Source organism: Macrobrachium nipponense, chromosome 31, assembly GCF_015104395.2.
Source record: "Macrobrachium nipponense isolate FS-2020 chromosome 31, ASM1510439v2, whole genome shotgun sequence".
Lineage (NCBI taxonomy): Eukaryota > Metazoa > Arthropoda > Malacostraca > Decapoda > Palaemonidae > Macrobrachium > Macrobrachium nipponense.
In genome coordinates this window covers 59,274,623-59,282,122 of record NC_061093.1, presented here as the reverse complement: position 1 = coordinate 59,282,122, position 7,500 = coordinate 59,274,623, and the positions used below count along the sequence as shown (strand labels likewise).

Genomic DNA, 7,500 nt, shown 5'->3' with positions numbered 1-7,500 from the left:
GATTCTGACCTTACAAATCACCCTCGATCTGGGTGCTTTCATAAATAGAATCGATATGAAACCCCGTCTACCATGTTGGCCAATTCGAGCGTTTGACAGCACGTAGCCTTTTGTTATGAATAACCACTTGGACGGTGGTTCGATCCCATGGGGGGACGAAATTATTATCAATTAAAAAATTCCCCTTCGGTACATATATGAAAATATATCATTTGGGAGGTAAAGGGAATTTAGATATTAAAGGACATTTGTAGCTTGAATTGATATATATATATATATATATATATATATATATATATATATATATATATATATATATATATAGAGAGAGAGAGAGAGAGAGAGAGAGAGAGAGAGAGAGAGAGAGAGAGAGAGAGAGTTCTCCTTCATTGTGTTTTTATTTTACGCTATTCTCGTTCTTATTTTTAATGAATTTTCCTATTTTTTATATTTGTGTGATGCCATAATTTTTATGGCATAAAAGATGAGAAAAATCGAGCAAATTTGACAATCTTAAAGATACCACACAGCTCCCCCTTTCTTTTAATTCGATTTCACGCTATTCTCATTTTTATTCCTATTTTATTTTGTCATGTTTTGTGTGTTGTTTCATAATTTTCACGTTACGAAAGATAAAAAATATTCAGATTTACAACCCAAAAGAGATAAACACATCCACTATCCCCTGACTCAGCGTTTTTCAAACTGTGGGTACCGACCCTTCAGAAGGCTTACAAATGATCGTCCCACCTCTTATATATATATATTCCGACGTCGTTGCAACACACTGCTGAGAACATTGTCACAGTGATGACATGTTAAGTGGATTAAAACTAGAGATTATGTTCTAAGGGGTCGACAATAATAAAAATGCGACATAATCTCTAGTTAGGAAGAACTCTCTATCACGAGAGTTTATTCAATGTTCTAAGGGGTCCACATTGATAAAAATGTGGAAAAAGTTCGTGTATAATTCATAAACACTTTTTAAAAGCTTTCTATCCCTTCCCTGGGGTTATCTTCAGTCCAAAATCTTGGACTGAAGATGAACAACCCAGGGAAGGGTTCGAAAGCTTTTTATAAAGTGTCTATAAATTATACACGAACTTTTTTCACATTTTCATTATTGTGGACCCCTTAGAACATTGTGTAAACTTTGATTTATTGCACGTGGGTATAATGGCATGCAATGTAAAATTTCGTGAGAAGAGGTTCAGGATGACGCGACGCAGCGAGAGGGACATCCTATAGACTGACTGCTTAGCGTCAGAACCTCGAAGAAGCAGTTCAGCTCAGCCGTTTCCCTAGAGCCAGTTACCCCATCAGCTGTTAATAGTGGTTGAATGGGATACGAATGTAACCCAATTTGGTCCACCACAGATGAGGTTGAGTGATTCCTTCGAGTTTCCCCTCCAGGCAATTTCATTAGAACAATTTCCGCTCCATACACTGAATTTGGTCTGTTTGTCGTGGCAGACTCGCCTGCCTGTATCATCAAACCATGGCTGGTTAATTGTCCTGGATTTGATCACCTCTCTAGGGACATATCTTATTAAAATAGCCATCAGCATTTCATTTAACTTCTCTTGAATACACTGAATTTGGTCTGTTTGTTATCCCAAACTCGCCTACCTGTATCATCAAACCATGGCTGGTAATTTATCCTAAAATTGATCACCTCTCTAGGGACATATCTTATAATATAGCCATCAGCATTTCATATAACCTCTCTTGAATACACTGAATTTGGTCTGGTTGTTATGCCAGACTCGTCTACCTCTATCATCAAACCATGGCTGGTCATTTGTCCTTGATTTAACTACCTTTCTAAGGACATATCTTATCAAAATAGCCATCAGGATTTCATTTAACTTCCTCTTGAGATCAAGAATCTAATATAGCATCTGAAATATTAACTACCTGACAAGCTTCAGTAATACGATCCTAATTAACTCAAGATTTCAGCCACGCCGTTTTTCCAATGGTGGCATTAGGTGTATACTGATTGGCAGATATGCCCATCTCAGTGGTACAACGATCAGAAGTGCCTATATATTCACAGACCTTGAGCTTCACAATATCTGAAACATCTGTGAGTATGATGTATGATCTACTGTACAATGTCCAGCTAAATAATTGACCGTATATCCGATAATCCTTGTAATCCACTAAGGTCATCTATGCACTAAATTTCAGCGCTTTACTGAGCGTCAGTGTCATTTTTTAACTTTTTTTTTTTTTTTTTTTTTTTTTTTATAAATGTAGGTATGGATCACACAGGTGGTACTTATAAATAAAGTAACTAGGAGAGTAAACACTGCATTCATATATTATTTTATTAACAATTGTCCGTATAAAAAGTACAATAAAACTTATGAACTCTTCTCCCCACCCAAAAGATGTTTGTAAACACACACATTTGACTTCACATATGACTTCATACCATTAGCAGAAAGTACTTTCTAACGGGTTTTGGGCCTCTTGGTTATTCAGTAATGTCGTTGGATCGGTCCCTTTTCATGGAAGATTTAACATCTGATTTTCCAACTCCTAAAATAATCCTTCGTCCGCAGATGAATCAACGTAGATACAAAAAGATTAAGAGCAGTTGATGATGTTTCAGAATTCAACGGCATCAACCGAGTCTAACTTACTGGCCCCCACGAATAAATTTCATTACACCGACGAAGTCCTCTGGCGTAGATGAAGTTTGTCCCATGCCAGCAGGGGCCCTTGGTCGAAAGTGGCCCGGAGGTGTGGGCATGGGCACTAACTAGACGCCCGCTGCAACAAACCGACACTTAGAAATATCGAAAAGTGAGAAAATATCAAACTAAAGTCAAGAAGTAAGATGATAAATTCATTGGTTGTAGGTCCACAATAGTTTAGTATGTGAGTATATGGTCTTTAATGGATATTAAAAGCTTTCGAGTCTTGTACTAGGTTCATCTTCAGTCAAGTTGACCGAAGATGAACCTAGTAAAAGGTTCGAAAGCTTTTAATATACATTAAAGACCATATACTCATAGATACTATATTATTGTGGACCTGCAACCATTGTCATCATTTTCGACACGGAAAACTGTGCCCGATAAGTTCATTGCAATTATACTATAATTATACTATAATTACTGTAATAATTCTTTCTATGTAACATTTTTAAAACAAAACAATAAAACTGCAGAACTTTTGAAATTCACTAGAGATGAATTAAGCAAAGGTAAATGAACCGAACCAAAAATCTATTTTGGGACGAAATACTCACCTTCAGTGACTTTCCTTGACATTCAAGCACCTCTTGCTCCCTCTTTCTCTATCTCTCTCTTTTCTCTCTCTCTCTCTCTTCCCCTCCACAAGGCCTCGGGAATTGAATTAGCTTAACGGACGATCATCATGGGTACGAATAAGTAACGGTTGTGCTTGACCAGTTTGTTAGACACCTGAAAGGAAATGGGAAAAAGTGTCTTTTATTATATTTTTCATTTGTTTGTTGTTTAAATGTAGGTATCAGTAACTCTTCCACTTATAAAGGGCGTTGCTGTGGGTTGGAAAGAATAATATGGGGTTGAACTCTAAAGAAAACGATATGGAATTCAGTCTTACTAATATTTTCCTCTTCTCTATATCATTCTCCTTTTGTTTTCATGACATTTTGATATTCCCTGTGGAAACTTTTTGCTTAAACCTTTTGTCTTAATACATCTATGCAGAACAAAATATTATTACTACTATTAACGACAATGTTAACAATTACTTGGTTACCTATTTTAGTGTTGTACAATAACCCTAAGAATTCAAGCGACCAGAAGTCCAGTGAGTTTTCCCTTTAAGAGGGAACTGTTCAACCACACCCTTCTTCTTCTTTCCTTCTCCTTTTGCTTTTCCAGTCCTTATTCGGCCACGATCAAAAGAGGGCGTAGATCGAACGTCTAATCGGGATTTTGGTCTCGAAAAAAAGCATTATGAAAACCTTTCCACTTTTGCTTTCTATTTTCATTAAACTTGTGACAGCAACATAATCTTTTCCTTCTCTCTTTCTCTTTCTGTCTCTCTCAATTTTTTTTTTTTTGTCTCTCTGGCATCCAGTAAAAAGAGAAAGAATGATAAATTCATCATGAGCAGATGGAGGAGAGACGAATCTTCTCATAATATTTTTGCGTTATAGGAAAATCTAGATGTCATGATGATGGTGAATTTTATATGCTTTCTTTGGAATGCATTTTCCATTATCTTCCTCATGTTTACTTTGGGCATGAACTCACATTCATACATACGAACGCATGCACACATATAAACACACACACATACATACATACACACACACATATATATATATATATATATATATATATATATATATATATATATATATATATATATATGTATTATATTATATATATATATATATATATATATATGTGTGTGTGTGTGTGTGTGTGTGTGTGTGCATGTAATGTATATGGTTTTATGTTTGTAGAACATGATTAATTGTAAGAAAATTCTGGAGTAACTTAAAAAATTTACTTTTCACGTTTTAGTACATTTAGTAAGGGCATACTTTTCCGTTTATATATATATATATATATATATATATATATATATATATAATATATATATATATATACATATATATAATAATATATATAAAACATAGATGGAAATGTGTCTGTTTGTTTGTCGGTTTGTTCCAAGTGAACATCTACTACTGCTACGTCAGTGAACCGACCAGTATGAAATATGACACAGAGGTTAAGCTGAAATATAGAGTTCGAACGTAGGCTAATTAGATTTTCTTAAAAAAACATACGTACTCTCTCTCTCTCTCTCTCTCTCTCTCTCTCTCTCTCTCTCTCTCTCTCTATTATATTCATATATATTTCGTGTTTTTCCTACTCACCAATTTTTGTCACGACAAGAGCTCCTTCTGTCTGAAGGAGCAGGTCGTGGTATAAGTAGAACCGTAGGTCGTCTTGGTCAAGGCCGAGACTTTCCGCCCCTCAACGGGTGCCTTCCCGTCGGTTGTCGCAGAGGAGGCGCAGGAGAGGGACAGGGCCAAGTCTTTGTTCACGTCATTCCACCTGGAATCCTACGGTTGGCGAGAAGAAGAAGAAGAAGAGGGGGAAGAAGAGGAAGTAAGTTCTGGACGTTCTGGGAATTTCTGAAGGATTGCTACTCTCAACTAAAGTGAGTTCTGGTTTTTAGTAATAATAATAATAATAATAATAATAATAATAATAATAATAATAATAATAATAATAATAATAATAATAATAATAATAATAATAATAAACATAGTAAGAAAAGTGATGGACTCCCAAGGGGGGCAGGATGCAACCCGGAACCCCATACTATAAATGCCACCCAGTCGAATTGGAGGACTGTGATACACCCTAAAAAAATAAATAATAGTAAGAAGAAAGAAGAAGAAGAAGAAGAAAAAGAAGAAGGAGAAGAAGAAGAAGAAGAAGAATTGGAAAAGGATTTTGAGACTTCTCAACATTTTAAAATTTTCGAAGAAATTTTAATGACTGCACTCAAATTCAACTAGGTTGTGACATACTTTTTTTTATTGATATTGAAATTAAAAACCGAATTTACAGCACTATAATTCAACTTTAAACATAATTAGAAAAATATTGAAAGCAATGTGTCCAGTGGTTTTAACCAGAACATAGTTTAGATTACACTGGTTTTATTTTTTCTCTTCATCACTCTTCTTCGTATCTTTTTGTCTGGTAATTAACCCTCAGGGGGCCAGAAATAAACACGGCGAAATACATTGGATGCCCCAATCCCTAGTGGCTGTCTTCTATTCTGGAACATTCCTTACAGTCCGTGCGGAGTTATTGCATAAAAGTTCCAACGTCTCTTCAGTCAAAAGAGAACCTAAGATCCAATTTAGCGAACTCGTTCGGAACTCACGAAACCGAATAACAGTCATGACCCACTGACTGATATGTTGACCTGGTTTATCGTCGTAGCGATCAGTGGCCACGTCGCCGAAATTACTCATTAAAAAAGGATCTTTACGATGGGATTTCAAAAATATTTACTTAGAAAATCTAATGAAAATCTGAGCAATAATATTGAAAATTCCATGAAAGAGAATTAATTTCACGGAATGTTTTGAAAATCTAATAAAAATCTGAGCAATAATATTGAAAGTTCCATGAAAAAGATTAATTTCGTGGAATGCTTTGAAAATCTAATAAAAATATGAACAATAATATTGAAAGTTCCATTAAAGAAAAATAATTTCATGGAATGTTTTGAAAATCTAATTAAATATGAGTAATAATGTTGAAAGTTCCATGAAAAAGATTAAATTCATGGAATGTTTTGAAAATCTAATAAAAATTTGAGGAATAATATTGAGAGTTCCATGAAAGAAAGCTAATTTCATGGAATGTCTTGAAAATTTAATAAAAATATGAGTAATAACATTGAAAGTTCCATGAAAAAGATTAATTTCGTGGAATGTTTTGAAAACTTAATAAAATTTTGAGCAATAATATTGAAAGTTCCATGAAAAAAGACTAATTTCATGAAATGTTTTGAAATGTAAATTAGTAGCGTAACAGTAGAACTAAAGAAATGAACTTCTACTGCTCGAATTGGCGCTGGTGTTACCTGCTTAACCTCATTAGTAGTCGCACTAGCAATAAAAGCAGAAGTAACATTAGTTATAACAATAGCATTAGTGATACTATAGTAGATTCGCATCAACCGTGCATCTGATGTCTAGGCCAGTCACTTACGACACTCCTGACTGGCTGTTGATAAGCCAATCACAGGGCTAGAAACGCTCAGTCTCTCTCGAGAGTTCACGTAGGCAGGATGTATATTCCACATCTCCTGAGGGATGCTTTTGAATGACGTATCTCTAAAGAGAGGTGGAACATTCATCCTGCCTATGTGAACTCTCTCGAGAGAGACTGAGAGATTCCAGCCCTGTCATTGGCTTATCAACAGCCAATTATGAGCGTCGTAAGGGACTGGCCTAGGCATCAAATGCACGGTTGATGTGAATCTACTATAGTAATAACAGTGAAATAATATAAAAAACGACTTATATTGATTATAGTCATTACAATAATAAAGATGACGATGATAATTTTGTTGATAAAAATAACACTGACGCTGAAGACTATGTAACAAAGTTCATAGGAGGGACAAAAGCCTGCTCTTTGCAGAGAGAGAGAGAGAGAGAGAGAGAGAGAGAGAGAGAGAGAGAGAGAGAGAGAGAGAGAGAGAGCTCTTTCACAGCCTGGAAAACTCACGCGCTCTCTGGCGGAGGAGACTCGTCTCGCCTTCCAGGCAAACTCGCAGACGGCCGTGATGGAAGCCAGACCCATTCCAGCGAGGAGCACCACGAAGACCCCACCGACGCTGTTGAGGCCCAACGCCTTGGCTCTGGAGGCACCTCCTGAGTCCCCAGAGCTCTGCGTCGAGGGAAGGTTTGATGGAGGAGAAAGTGTTATTGCTTAAATTATTCCTGAT

General features: G+C 35.9%; 1 pseudogene; it reads right to left on the bottom strand.

The window, feature by feature from the left end:
• Positions 1–2,353: 2,353 nt before the first annotated feature.
• Positions 2,354–7,500, bottom strand: part of LOC135206874 (glutamate receptor ionotropic, kainate 2-like) — an 80,915-nt pseudogene continuing 75,768 nt past the window's right edge.